The 16204-nt window shown below is 41.3% G+C and overlaps 1 protein-coding gene across 4 annotated transcripts in view; it reads right to left on the bottom strand.

Moving 5' to 3' along the window:
• The window catches only part of KLHL5 (kelch like family member 5), a 205921-nt gene that overhangs the window by 168378 nt on the left and 21339 nt on the right, over positions 1–16204 (bottom strand). The gene's annotated exons all lie outside the window — the stretch shown is intronic.

The raw sequence follows: 16204 nt of genomic DNA, 5'->3' as shown, positions 1-16204 counted from the left end.
ACCTCCTTATATCTAGCCTAAATCTACCCTCTGCCAGCTTGTGACCGTTATTCCTGGTCACTTCTGGTAGTGCTCGGGGGAACAGGGACTTCCCCAGTGCCTGCTGGTCCCCTCTGACTAGTTTGTAACAGGCCACTAGATCCCCCCTCAGCCTTCTCTTCTGGAGGCTGAACAGGTTCAGGTCCCGTAGCCTCTCCTCATAGGGTCTGCCCTGCTGCCTCCTGATCATGCAAGTGGCCCTCCTCTGGACCCTCTCGATGTTGTCTACATCCCTCTTGAAGTGTGGCACCCAGAACTGGATGCAGTACTCCAACTACGGCCTGACCAGTGTCGCATAAAGGGGGAGTATCACCTCCTTGGACCTGCTTGAGATGCACCTGTGGATGCATGACAAGGTACGGTTGTGGCCTTCCTGACTGCATTCTCCACACTGCCGGCCCATGTTCATCTTGGCATCAATGATAACTCCAAGATCCTTTTCTGCCTCTGTACTGACAAGAAGGGAGTTCCCCAACCTGTAGGTATGGTGCCAGTTATTCCTCCCCAGGTGCATCACTTTGCACTTGTTGGTGTTGAATCCCATCCTATTCTCATCTGCCCACCCCTGTAACCTGTCTAGGTCTGATTGCATCCTATTCCTCCCTTATCTGGGAGGAATCTGGATATCTGGAGTACACACACTTACTAAGCAGCGCTGAGCTATGGGGTCACCATGGCTTGAAATGTTGTTGATTTTGATGGGGCCCAGCCCAACAAACTATGTGGTAAATCACAAGCCTTTGGCTATGGGCTAATATCATAAACAGTTTGGAGTTCCCATGGTTCTACGAAGTCCCGAAATGCTTTTGGGACAAATACAAATGTCACAGTGAGATCCTAGTAATGCTGGTAAACCATCTCAAGATGCAGGAGGTGGTGAGGCCAAGATATCATATCGCCCCTGGAGCTACTATCTGGTGACAGTGGCCAAGCCATGTGGGAGCAAATTTTCCATAAGGACCTGTAGAAGAAGCATGGAGACTCACAGTGGCAGGTTGTCCACTGGGCACTCCTCATGCAAGCATGGAAAAACAGTGCAGGGCAGAGCAGTTCATTCAACTGCCCCATGCAGTCCTGCTGGTAGGAGGCAGAAACAATAGACCAACTCTTCTGGGACTGCCCATACACCAGAAATGTGCGGAAGAGAATACGCATGCTCCTCCTGGGGGTGACAAAGAGGCAGTTTTGTATGGGTATTTGACTAAGCAGCAAGGAGCCTTGACAGTGCGCTTTGACCAATTCATCTCCTGCTTCAAGAACGCCCTATGGAAGACCAGAAACTTGCTCATAAATAGACACACAGACCTCCCAGCCAAGGACTGTATTAAAGTGGAACTGAGTGGTACTACACAAAGACAGCAGAAGAGGACAGGAAAGAGATGGCGAACATTGTATGGAAGACAGAAGCCTGGCATAGACTTGACAGAGGCAAGCCCTCTGAAGATGGCAATGAAGATGACAATGATGAGTGAAAGGCCTAGGCAAAAGGGGGGGTGGGGGGGGGAGAAAAGGGGGAGAGGACTGAAGTAGTTCTGTATGTAACTGTGACAGTTTCAAAGTGACAGTGATGAGCGTACAGGCAGGTGAGAATGCGGGTATGCAGTACAGTCTTTGTAATGAGACTAAGAATGATATAACTGTAAAAGTGTGTTTTGGACTGTCAGGTAAACCACAGTGGTCACAAGACAGGTTGTTAGAGGACCAGTGATACACACACACACACACACACATATAGAAATAAATAGTTTTGCAAAAAAAATTTGGATTACATATAAGTAACTGCCACAGTGCTGCTCAAAAGTCTGTTTATGGAGTACCTGTGCCAAAACTTGCAGCAGTTTCAGAAAAAGGTAACATGCATCAATTCTGCATGAATTAAGTGTATGGGTACTATACAGAAATTGTTACAGCTATATTTAATTTCAAGATTATTGTTTTTAAATTTGCTCCTCACTTCTATGTGATCTGGGAGAGCAGGGCCTGACAATAAGGGTAGGGTGGGAAGGGGCTGCAGAGGGAAGATAGAGGGCAAAGGGTCTACCAAATCCCCATATTTATTTTCCCTGCTGTAGCAGTGGGAAGGGGACAAATATGAGGCAAAACTCCAATAATCAGATTCTATACCTGGAAAACTGTAACAAATGTATAAGTTTTCCATATACAGAATCCAAATAATGGGGAGTCATCTTATAAATCAGGGTTGTCTCCTATTTGAGTAAATATAATACTCTCCCACTATGTTGTTGCCACTGCCCCCGCCCCAGCTGAACCAAGGCCCCACTCATCCCACCTGGATCTGGAGCTTCCACACACTCAAGGAGTGTAGAAAGCAGCAGCAACAGTATTTTCACTTACTTTACAAACTTACATTTTGCCCAGTGGTGTGGGCGGAGGCTGGGAGCAAGGGGTGCAGCCACCCCTACAGTGAGGGTTACTACTCCTATACCCGTCTTTGGTAAGTACTGGATCCATCTCTGACATCCCTGAACTCCCCTCTCTCGGGTTTAGACACCTGTATCAATGCTGCAAGGGAGCCAGACCTCTCCTATCCACATGGAATCCCAACCCTAGAACACACTCTTGAGGATGGGCACCTACATGTATTTTTCAGAAGAACTGAGCAGAGCTCAATTTTTTTAAAATAAAGCAGGAGGAACAAGTGATGCCCATTATTCATGTAACAGCCTTGCAGTTAGAACACGAATCCAGGATATGGGAGACCTGGTTAACAGGCCCTCTTTAGCCTCAGGAAATTCAAATCCACATTTTCCACCACCCAGGAGGGCTCTGATCACCACATTACCAGCTAAGCTACATGGGGACACTCTCCATTGCTCCAGTTGAAGCTGGGTCATTGAGAAGCATGATTCAAGGAGCTAAAAGGAGTGCACACAGCAGAGCAGGATGGGTACCACCACCTTTTCCAGCTATGGGTCTGAATGGAAATGGAATCGACTGTTCTGTGCTGACTTCAAGCTGTCACTGTGTGACTTTTGTTTGCTTTGAGCACACCAACAAGTCATATCTCTTAGGTGCTTTAAGGATCACTCTACCAATTTCTGGACCCACAGGAACTGGGGTTAGGCACTCCTAGGCACCAAGCTGGTTACATCAGAGCAGTTCTGGTTTGTGAAAACAGGATTACAAATGCCTAGGTAGGTTTATAAATAAAAATGGGGGCACCTAGTAAGTTTATATGCCTCTAGGATTGAGTTGTTTTTGGGCAGGGTTTTTTTGGTTTGCTATTTTGGATAGGTTAATACAGTGGTCAGACCATCTGTCTTCTTCATCCAGGTTTGTGACAGATGACACCCAATAATGCCTTGTAGTATAATAGCATACAATCTGAATAGGTAATATTATTTACTTTGAAAAAAGAATTTATTTTGACTTCATATTTCCTTTGAAACTTGTTTACATTCCATGGTATTCTTGCCAAGTCTTGTTCCATGCCTTTACTCAGGATGACGCCTTCAGTCCTCACAACCTCCTGGGTTTGCTCCTTTGGCTATTATTAACAAATAGCAACCAAATTCTTATACAGGCAACTCCCACCTAATGCTGTTTTGCTTAGTGCTATTTTGCTATAATGCTTATTTTAAATTGATACCTGATTCCACTTAATGCTCAGCGAGTTTCATCATAACGCTCACAGTCACCATCTTGGGTCATTAAAAATACTTGTACTCACTATCTTGGGTTGTTAAAAACTTACGGTTTCACTTGACGTTTGTTTCACTTACTGCTCGGTTTTTCAAGAACTAATTAAGAGCAATAAGCAGGGGTTGCCTGTATCAGTTTTAAGAAGTTTTAACTTTGCAATACTTTCTGTATTACATAACTATGGTATTATTTTCCTAGCCATTAGCTCTCAGCTGATGGAGAAAAACTCTCCCCCTCAAAACAGCTGCAATTAAATAAAATGTGCTATATAAAAATACAATAAAAATAATGTTGTTTTCCAGAAATTTCTACTTCTGTGAAAATGGAATAGTATGTGCACTTATATTCACATGTAACACATCTATCCTGTAATATGAAACAAAGCTACTTAGTTTTCTTATGTCAACCTACTGAGCTTATGCCCCGGGCACTCAAGATTTAATTTGAAGAGTGCATGGACTAAATAGTACAAAGGAAATTTTGATCTTTGTAATCCAACTTGGTATCAGCTGCTTTCTATCCATACTCATGTCAAAGATCTACTCCCACTTCACTTTCCTCCTTTCCTGTCAACCTAACACAAAGTAGAACAGAGGGTGTGCTAAAGTTAGATTTCCCTTAGCTAATCTCAACAAACATACATGTATTTTATCACCAGGTAATTTAAAGGCATTCTAATGCTATCTGTGCTCTGTTAGTAACGCTAACTTTTAGGGCTGTGTGAAGCTTCGGTCCTCAATTTGATTCAGCGGAGATACGGCCCGATTCGGTGGTCCAACGTCCAAATCCAAATCGAATCAGAGGACCCGTTAATCTCTCCGAATTGAATCAGAACCCTCAGCATCGATTCAGAGAGATTCTGAAAGATTTGGTGATTCAGACATAGACACAGCTTTAAATGTTTTTTCTACATATCTCTAGGTAGCAGGCAGCTCATGAATGCTGTGATGCTGGGGCACATGGAGTGTCCCACAGAAGCATGAGGGGCTCCTCAGCATGCTCAGCAGCAGACCTAGAAGTAGACCAGAAGCACTTCTGGCCCACTTCTGGGTATGGCAGGGAACGTGCTGGGCCCCTCCCCCCCCCGCGCTCTCCTCCAGCTCAGCGACTGGTGCCTCCTGGGTCGGTTGTGGGGGGGGGCTGGGGTCCCCCTGTGGCTGACTGCCAAGCTAGGGGTGTGGGGGGGCCCCCCAGTGCACTCCCTGGCAGACCCAAAAGTGGACCAGAAGTACTCCTGTGTCCTGGCTCCATCTGCTCCAGTATTACAGCATTCACAAGCCACACCTGGTACCTCGAGGTATGTAGAAAAAAAAACATTTAAAGCTGTGTCTATGTCCAAATTGCTGATTCTCTGAATCAGCATCAAATCTTCAGATTCGGATTCAGCCAAATCGAACTGGGGACAGTGATCCGAATCAAATCACTGTCTCTGATTCGGGCCGAATCCAAATTGAATAGGGCCCATTTTGCATACCCCTACTAACCTTATAATCACATGCATCTTGGTATTTAGAGAGTCACTAGAACCTTAAAATAAAGCTGTAGGCTATGTGCCATATTTTCCTGTACACAAAATGCATCTTTTCCCCAAAAAACAGCCAGTAGGAATTAGGGTGCACATTATATCTAAAGTATGCGAACCTAATGCATGGAGCCAAGTCATCCAGCTTGTGGGGGTTCCCTACAGATTCAAAAATCTGGCACTGAGGAAGTAATGGAATTGCTAACTGCCATAGCAACTAGCACTCCCACTGCTCCCCTGCCATCAAATTTCCAGTCCCTGTCCAGATGACATGACTGCGTATACTGATGCACAGCTCTAGCCACAGGCACCAAAGCACCAGGCAGCAGGCTCAAGAACAGGTTCAGCTCACTTGCTGCCACCACTCAATGACATTCTGGGGATGATCTTTTTTCCTGCATGCTGCCTTTCAAAAACAAGGTGTGTACTACATTGTGGAATATGTTATAGGCAAGAAAATATGGCAAATTCTTGATCATGTGATTTTTTTTTTTTGGTTGTGGTCCAGAACAGTACTGGAAATTCTTGGCTGCAGCATAACAAGTTAATATACTAAATAAAGTAATGTATATTGAGGCTATAAAGAACAATGTCCCTAACCAGAAGTACTCCTTATCCCTCTGCTCCCATAAATTATTTTCCACTTTATTTGCTTAAGTAAAGTATTAAAATAACGAAATACTTGTAAACATTTAAAAATTAAAGTATGACAAAACCCCAAAATATTATACCAATTATACATCTTTCAACCTTTTCTTTTATAGCTACAATAGAGTACTTTCTTGTTCAACTCTGAATATGTTATCTATTTGAATATAACAGTGGTATAATAATTAATTTTCAGTTAATGATTAAATAATCATTAATAATTAGTAAATCATATGAAATTTACTGACAACAAAGATCAAAAATGCCCAAACAAAAAACCCCAAACTAAACACACAGGGAAACTTAATCCATTTCCAGGCTTTGATGTCTTTAAATTATGCATAGCAGAACACAAAAATGCTCCAATAATTTAAGTTACACCTGCAGTCACAGCCTTATTTGCTGCTAATGTATTTAAGTATGTATGCTGATTAGACGCTAACATACCATGTATCAAAATCTTTTTGGAAACTACTCCTGTATTTATTTATAAGTCCAAGTTAAGGTTCCTCACCTTCTTCCCCTGGTTAGCATGGGGGAACAAAAGCCTCATCCTGGATTTGAATACCTGTCCAGGGCAGGCAAGTAGCTCAGCTCCTGTTTTGGTCCCAGGGTCAGGGCTAAAGCCAGAACTGAGCAGTCACCAGCCTGGGCTGGAATGGCTTATCTGGCAGGGAAGGAGGCACACAGCTGGGGGGAAATGCAGAGTGGACTTGAATGGGGAGGGGGAAAATCTGCAACATTTTCTTCAACCCCCTGTCCTCCATGACTATGCCTGGAACAGGGGAAAGGGGTGGGGAAGAGTTGGCACAGGGAGAGCAGTTGGCGTGGGAGGCAGGCTATAAAAGGTGGGAGCAGGTGATGGGGGAGGCATGATGCAGGGGGGCAGGTGCAGACACAGAAGGGCAGGCAGCAGTCAGGCCCAAGACAGGAGACAGGCAGTGGGGGGGGGGACAACAACAAGGGCAGGTGTCTGGCCCCTTTCCCCCCCTGGTGCTTTCCTCACCACAGTTGGGGGGGGGGGCAACAACAAGGGCAGGTGTCTGGCCCCTTACCCCCACTGCTGCTTTCCTCACCACAGTTGGGGGGGGGGGCAAATTTAAGAAAGCCTCCCACTAATTAGATTCTATACATGGAGAATTATAACAAATGTACAATTATCCATGTATAGAATTTAATTATTTGGGGTGGGAGGTTGTCTTAAATTCAAAATAATCTTGGATTCAGATAAATACAGTAAATCAACTTATTTCTGGTTCAGATTTAATCTTTCATTATCAGTGTGGGCACTGGCAAACATTATCTTTTCATATTCTCTCTCAATACTTAATGACATTTGTAATACAGCCTTTTTCAACTTAATATTACATACCTTCAGTTAGAACAACGGAGAGATTATTGATTTAGGGGTGGTGGTAGATGGCAAGGTAATGGTCCCAGAGATATTAGAATTGGATTTGGTTCAATGAAACAACATTTTTTCTTCTTCAAAATGTGAAGTTATACATGCTTTACATAAATTGTCTTATAACAACTGGTTTGTTTACAAACAAAATGCATCAGACATTAACAGGATATATACATTTTTTTTTTTACTGGGCTTACCAAAGCCTAAGCCAAGTGATTAAATTAGAGCTGCCAAATGAAACCCTTAACTTTTTGTAACCACAAATTTGGCTCATTGCACACTGTTAGGATAGAAAAATACCAAGCAACTCACAACATAATTAATCATCCCTTTCCAACAGTATGAACCTCCCACACAGAACAGCTAAGCTTTCTAAGTCTGCTATCTCATGGAAACAGACCCCTACACTTTAAAAGCACGACATGACTAACTGACACAACACCCACATGTCAGCTCTGCACAGTTGGACCATTTGAGTCAACCTTGTTTAAAATCAGATAGCCAAAGCATACAGAGGAGGATATCTTTTAATCTCGATTACTAAATAATACCACAAATCTAGAATCAAGGCACGTACCATGTTAGTGGGTGTTCCAAACCATGATCCATGCTCCTATATTATACCTCTCTAAGATACAATTTTAAAGTTGTGTGAGGGGAGTGAACCACGCAATTCTCATTAATATCAATTGACATCAAGCAGATCCTCACATTCTGCTTTGAAAACTCATTAATTTTGTGTTAATGATCATTACCAAGCTTGCCCCCTAGTTTAATTATATAGATTTTTTTTTTTTTTTGCATTTGTTAATCACTACGTAGTGTTCATTAGATATATAATTATGGACATTAATTTATCTTAAAATGTTTGGGAATCATTGCAAGTTTAAAGCTTGTATTAAGGAAAAGAGGCATGCAAGTATGCAAATAGACCTGATAGAGCAGGGGTCAGCAACCTACAGCCCTAAGGCCTCATCTGGCCAGCAGCAAAGTCCCCAGAAGCTGGTAGAACAGCTGGACATTTGTGGGAGTTGCATACTAGTGGGTCCAGTCCCCTTGTCAGTCTCACGCCTCCTTACCCATCCACTGTAGGAGACACCACTGCTGTGGGGGGAGGTGCTGGTACAGCAAACATCCAGGGGTTTAACAAAACCCCTCTACTGCAGTGGCTGCCTCTCTCACCAAACTTAATTTGCTGACTGCTGCTCTTGACAATTGGCAGCAAGTGCAGCAGCCAGATAACAGAAAGTCACCACATTTGGTGACTCAGTGCATTATACCCCAGGCTGCTGGCCATACTAATGCCTCTGCCTGCCGCAGTGACACCTCATGTGGGGGGGGGTGGGGAGGGTAGTGAAGCAGATAAGGTGACCCAGAGCTACACCTCTGTTCAGGGCAGGCTGCAGGTGGGGAGGAAAGGAGGGGAAAAGGGTGGGAAACAAGCAGCCTAGCAGTGGCCAGGTTGCAAGCAACAACCTACCATTGTTAAAAGGAAGTCAGCCCCTATAGTAGAGGAGCCCAACTGACGGTCTCTGTTTCAAGAGCTGCATACTGATGCCTACTGCTTTAAGAATCTGGGTTGCAGATTCCAGGGAAGAGCCCTCAGGGAAGGGAAGAAGAAAGAAAAAAAATAACTGTTACAAATGTTCAGACTCTCCCCTATTATCCTCCCTCAAAAAGAAGATTCCATAGAAGGGAGATGTTTGAGGGTAAGGCAATTTCAGTAACTTCAAAATGGTATATTGCAGCAGAGATCAATTGACAGAAGCCCCAGCTTAAGAATAATTGAAGGAAAAGCCTATAGCCAGTGAAGATGGCTTCCATTCCTCTGACCCCCACTTCCTTTCCCAATAAAGGTGGTTCAGACTTTATGTGGTTGTTAAATCAGCCCCAGTGTTACTGCCAAGGAGCTGGAGACAAAAGGGAGAACAGAATTTCCTTCCTCCCTCACTTCTGAATACTTTGGAAGATTTAAAAATAAGTTTTTACTGGTTCTTATGCTGTGCTCCTTCAGGCTAAGGTGCTTGGACCTGCTCTGTGAGCTAGGATAGCATAGTAGTAAATTAAAGTTACATAAGAAAGAGTTGGCACAGGAAGAGCAGTGGGTGTGGAAGGCAGGCTATAAAAGGTGGCAGCAGGTGATGAGGGAGGCATGATGCAGGGGGGCAGGCAGCAGTCAGGCACAAGACAGGAGACAGGCAGTGGGGGGGACAACAACAAGGGCAGGTGTCTTCTCACCACAGCAGTGGGGGTGGTGAAATTGAAGAAAACCTCCCACTAATTAGATTCTATACATGGAGAATTAAAACAAATGTATAATTATCCATGTATAGAATTTAATTATTTGGGGTGGGGGGTTGTGACCTCAAGAGTCGCCTCCAATTATTTTACACTATGACCACTGACTAACAAGAAGAGGTTCTACTAAGTCTTCTTAAAAGTATATTTTATACAGTGGAGAATGTAACAGACCAAAATCTATTAACAGTGTAGTAAAGCAGGAACACTAGGACCCTATTTTAAAAGAAAATGAAAACGAAAAACAAAACACCCCACAAGTAGTCAAGATTCAAAAGAAAAAGTTGTTTTTATTAAGTTATCTCTATATAACTCTGGTAATAAAAACAAGGGGGAGAAAGAATGAAGTATCAGTCGATAAAAATGGAAAGAGGTGAGGGAGAAAACATCCAGAGTTGACATGAGAAGGGAAAAAATATGCAAAAAAACCTTACAAACCTTAAAACTCTTGGACAGAACATCCACTAGACAGAGGCATATTCACAGGGAGATATGGAGAGTGGGAGAAAGAATATTTCTTTGCTTTACCAAGAGCCCTAGAAATTATTAAGTGAAAGAAATGAGATTTTTTTTTAGTCTGAAGGAAAACGCTCCAGAGTATCTAAAGAGATATCCACATGTCAAAGCAGAGATGGAGAATAGGAGTTGTGTCATTGTTTTACCTGCATTAATTTTTACACTGGATACCATACTTAGTCCACAGAGTAAACCAGAGCAGATTTAATAGAAACAAGTTTGTTAGATGGAAGACAGTTCACAGATACAAATTTCAATAAACAGAAAAGGCCTGGGAAGGCAGTCAGCAAGTTAGCCCATCAAAACAAAGTCTTCAGGATGCAAGAAGAATGTTTCAAGTTTTCAGCTGCATTATAGTAAGAATACTGCACCTCCCACTAAATACACTTTAAAGATGTGCAGCAATCCCATGTAATTCCATACTCAACATAACTGGTTTCAAAAGATACATGTATGTGTGTTTTTACTTCTGCAGCATACAGAATTATTACATAATTCAATAAATAAACCAGGTTTAATAACCCCTAATTAAATATTTGTAGTGAACTGTATGTTTGTGCATCCCTGGGGAGGAGGGACAGGGATGGAGATTATTCAGTGGAAGGGACAGGAGGGGGCTTATTCCACCACTTGCCCCAAGCAGGGACTGAGCAGTGGTTGGGGCAGGCAGACCCAGCTGCATTCCCCTGGGGTAGAAAGTATAATAACCCCATCTCCCTGCCTTCTCTGCCTCAGGGGCCACACTGGCCAATGCTGCAGCAGTGAGGGGGGAGCTCCTGGCAGACCCGGCTCAGGTCCCTACCGGTGGGATGGAGGGAGGAATTAAACCCCTCTGGCCAGTGCAGCCTAGGCTAGCTATGCCCCCCAGCACAGCTTCCTTGGAGCTGAGGGCACACTCTAGCACCCCCTGGCACCTGGCCAGAGCAACTACAGGCATGTGCCTGTATTTCCTCAGTCCAGAAGCAATGTCTGTGCTGTTACAAACCAGTTCAACCTAGACAAATTAGACAAACCTGTAAAGGTTGAATCAATTCAGGCTGTGGCTTCTTGAATGTCTGTTCCTAGCCCAAGAGCGGCCACTAGGTGGCCAGGTCTGGAGCATGTTGGTGAACTTGGGTAGGAAGGATGTGCTCAAACCTGTCCTTGCCAGGACACACTGCTGCAGCAGTATATACAAGCCATGAGTTGATAAACTTGACAACTTGAAACAAATATAATTTTAGTAATCATAAAAGACATTATTATTTTTTAAATTACAGATTAAATTCTGAAACTATTCTATACCAAAAAATGTTTTTCTGTGATATTGTGAAATCCAAGTACTCTTCCATTTGGTTTGAGTAGAAATTAACAAATTTTGGTACTAGGCAATCAACTCCTAGCTCAAATGAACAAGGCAAAAACAAGCCATTTCTTTCAAGCTTAGAAATCATCAACATCCTGAACCAGACTCATTCATATTAACCCAAATAAAACAGATATCCCATGGTCTGAAGAGAACTTGGGAGTTAAAACTTGCTCTTTTCATTACAACGAGGGGAGTTTGGGTTCCATCTCTCCTCTTCCTTTCTCTGGAACTCAGATTCCTCCTACATCGCTGTAGTACTACGCCAGGGCTGGGCAATTACTTCAGGCGGAGGGCCACTTACCGAGTTTTGGCAAGCCACCGAGGGCTGCATGACAGGCAGCCAGGGGCAGATAAATACTAATTTTCTAAATTTTTAGGGGGCCCATGGGCTGGATAGAATGGCCTGGCGGGCCGCATTCAGCCCACAGGCCGCATTTTGCCCACCCCTGTACTACACCAATTCCAACTTTCTCTTCCTCAATCCAAAAAGAGCAAAATCAAGCTTGCTACTATCCATAACAGAGAGATTTAAGGTGAAACAGCTCCTTTCACAAGCTGCTGAAAACGAGATTTTTCAGGAATTTTTCAAATAAATGTTTCTTTCACCAAAATATGATAATTCATGAAAACAACTGTTCACAGGAACAATTACTGCCTCCCAAAACTTCCTGATCTGAAGAGTTTTAAAATGGGCATTTCACCTTTATAACTGAAAAGTTCAATGTTTGTATTCAAATTATTTTATTTCAAAATATATTTTAGTACACAACATTTGAAATCCAAATGAAATGTTTACGTTAACCCAATCCAAACAATTTTTTTAAAATGGGGGGAGGGGCTGGGGGAAATTTTCAGATTCAGTAAATTTCAAGCTGGTCTTAGTTCAATTTGAGACAGAAAAACATTTTCCAAGTCTCAAAGCATTTTCTTGGATGGAGAAAAGTGTTTTACAATCAGACCAGCTGGGAACTTTATGCGATTTGAAACCGACTCACCTTTCTTCTAAGCTAACCTGGTAAAGCTTTGTGGAGTCAGTTTCCATCAAGACCTCTCTATGCCAATACAGTATAATTTGGCATGCCATTGCATCAGCTGTCCACATGCATCAGCCTTTGCAGCAGAATACTCTCCGGCCAACGTGAACAGCTTGCATTTTTCTGCTTCCAAACTCCTCTATGTTTATGGTAAAGTGGCTTAGCTCAGGCTACCACCTTACTGGGCTGCTCACCGATTTCTATGGACAAATGCAATAGAGTGATTCAGAAGTGCATTCTAGTAGCTGGTCAAAGGAAAATCCAATAGCTACAATCTTGTATTAATCAGTCAATATAAAGAGGAGGAAATATTCCACGTGTGACACCATTTGAAAGGTGCTCCAGAAGACATCTCAACAGATCCAGCCTTTTAAAATGAGCGATGACTTCAAAACTTTTTGCCAAGTTCTTTCTAATTGGCTGTATAGTATTATCACCATTATTGTTCAATTTCTTCCATTCTTGTAGTAGGAAAATTTAGCTTCTCCTAAATTTCTTGTGCTTTCCACAAGATGAATCACGCTTTGAGTAAAAAAAAACAAAAAACCCTAATATGTTATCATACAGAGCACCTGCTCCAAGATTTTTGGAAAAAGCTTTTTATTTGCAAAAAATGCTGATTTTTTTAAAATGGAAGATCACCAGCCAAAAATATAAAAATATTAAATATTTAACACATGCTTGACCCCCTAATAAATACCACTTCAATGCAGTATCACCAAATCAACCATTTTTTGATGTACAGTAGGCAAAGGATCCTTCAGGAAAACACTCTTAAACTATACTAAAAACTTGCTTTTTCACTCCAACTCTCTCATTAATGGTACAAGTATTTTTATAGGGAAATTTACATAATTTCTCAGTTCAGTCCCTTCAGACATCTTGTTCTTAAGCCAAGCAATATTTTTGCAACTTTGCAGAACACAGATCACAGCTTCTCCCTTGCATAACGCCAACATATCATGTAAATTTGCTAGCTTTTGGATGCTTATAAGATAAAAAGGTTGCTTCTGAAAAACCTAAGGCTAAATACAATAAAGGACTCAAAACACCTCAAACAGGGCTCATAAGTATATAAACCATCTAAGTCCAAAATTGAGATCCTAAAAATTCCCAGTCTACCGCAGCTTAATTTCACATATTTTCATTGCTGCTTCATGGCACATGCAGTCAGAGTTCAGCACTTACTTTCAAGAATCTGGCCTTTCCTTTCCCATGGGACCTGTTCTCATGCTCTGTGGTTAAACAGAAACATTGACTATTTTAATTAATTTCTTTGAAAGATATTTTTCTCTTGATGATTTTCCCAAAGCAGACATTTCTTCCTACATTACCTAATCATCCATTGTTAGAATCATTATTAAAAAAAGCCTCTCCATATTAGTTCATTAACATTAGCAAGAGCAATTTACAAATTAACAAAAACAAGCCAAAAGACCTCTTTCATAAAAAAACTCAAGTCTTATCTATTTTTTTAATTACCGGAGGTGGTAGTTCTGAGTCTAGCTATTAAGAGAGAAGAGTTTAAATGCCGTCTTCACAAAATTTGCATCTCTACCCACAGCACACTAAGCCGTTCCAATCTAGTGAACACAGGACCCTTAAATCCTACAATTCTTTTTTCCTGAAGAATTGGCACTAATATATTTAATCCTCCAATAGCACTGCCAAACCAGTCAGCAATGCCCCTGAAGACGCGCTTCACATGATTCCCAGAAACGGTTTCCCATTCCACGTTAAGATGGACAACTGGACAATGGTGGCATACACAAGCTGCCAGAGAAAACAAAAGGACACAAATCTGAGCTGCAAGGCCACCAAAAGCTTTTAATTCCAAGAGAAGCCAAGTCTGTGTGCCTGGGCAACACAATCCCCAAGGCCAACATATTCTGCTGCCAGAAGAAAGTGGAAGTGAAGAAAGTAGGAGACAGCTTTGATTGTCGTCTACCAGTGATTTTACCCTCTCATCCCAGACCATAAGTCATGCTAATGCAAGATGAAATATGTTAAATACTGCATCTGGTTTTCTTTAGGCTAAGTGTTCATGCAATATTATAAAATAGTCCTCAACTATTTGCCAATTTATCTTCTCCTTTTCCTCTTCCCACACATACATCCAACCCTGTTTTTAAAATCTCTCATCTAGTTCTAAAAACACATGCAATATATTGAGAACACTTATGATGAGGTGATAAAAATGGATGGATTTCTATTGAAATAAACCAGTTAATGTGTTTTGGAGTATAATTGTTCTCTGGCCAAAAATCCAGTCAATTACAAAAATACAACTGAGATTTAAATTAGCTAGTTAAAAGAACTAAACTGCCAAGTAACTAAATCTAAGTTTGATTTATGGAAGTGTGAGAAGGCCACATTTTAATTATTAAAACTTTACTATTTTGCTCTAGAATCTAAATAGATTCTCCTATGTACTAGTAAAATGCTTCAAGGCTGAAGAGGTTATGCTGTTAAGCTTGCCAAGTCTTATCAAGTTTATGCTAGAGACAGATACATACAAAAGCACTTTTAATGAGTTAATACAGTAATTATAACTTAACTGCATAGGTTTGCTACTACAGTGACAGTTAACAGACATAATTTTCCTTGATGCTTTCTTACACGCAGTATTTTAAACTTCGACTTGTCTAAAAACTATTTAGCTAAGATTAGACTTAAACAATATAGAATTCGTAATTCAATTGAAGTGTGGTAGCTGTCATGCTAAGGAGCTTAGCTATGCAAAAGTTAACAAAATGACAACTAACAACTACAACGCAAACTTTACTCAAAAACAATAAAAATGCTCTTCTGCATATTTCTTCCTCCACACTGCGCATGCACACAAATGCTATCCAGTCTTCGTTATAAAACTAGATACTAGTTCACAGATATCAAGCATTATTGTGCATTTATGAAGCCATGCACACAGACTTATTATCATTCAAAACTATACAAGTAGAATGAACAAACAGCACCTTCAACTGTTCTAAAAGTACTTTGTTTTGGATGTGAATATGAGAAAACTCATCTTCAAGAAAAAGGATTGAGATACTTTGCCTGAGCAGGCTGTGCGCTATGAAACATAAGAAGAGTTTGCAGGTTTTTATAGTATGGGCTTTGGTCACTTTCTTACAGAAAAGTTCAAAACTGAACTAGAGCAATTATGCTTTTAAAAAGAAAAAAAATACTGAAAAAGCCAGCCTGAATGTCTAAAATATCTTGCTTGACTGCAACTGTGAAGCATGACATGATGCCTTTTTTCTGAGCAGCTTTCTGAAGACTGTATTAGAGATGCATGGAAGCATCAGTAGCCTACATTCCTGAAACTAGATACCAATGTTACTTCCTACTAAAAATTTAAATGGCAATGCCACTATATTTCAAGATTTATAATTTAATACTTCTAACATTTCATATGGAATTATCTTATAACAATATTATACACCTTTTAAAGGGTGCAACCATGCGCATGTCATATAAATGTTACTATCTGCCCTAGCAGCAGACATCAAAATGTTGCCGTTTCAAGTGAACAAATATTGGACAAAATCCTATACAGCTACATTATTTCACAGCATGAAATCTCAAACCTCTGCCTTAAGGGATTAGGAGTGAAAAGGGAACTTGGAGGGTACACTGAGAAAGTCAGTATATCAAGAATGATTTTGAAAGATTTTCACTGGAAAGTAGGCTTCTCCTTATTTCTATTGCTTTTAAAATTAGGATTG

The sequence above is a fragment of the Gavialis gangeticus genome, unplaced genomic scaffold (genome assembly GCF_001723915.1).
Source record: "Gavialis gangeticus isolate Ggan-Ray unplaced genomic scaffold, GavGan_comp1, whole genome shotgun sequence".
NCBI lineage: Eukaryota > Metazoa > Chordata > Crocodylia > Gavialidae > Gavialis > Gavialis gangeticus.
Note: the sequence above shows the minus strand (reverse complement) of the source record. Positions and strands in the feature narration are given on the sequence as shown.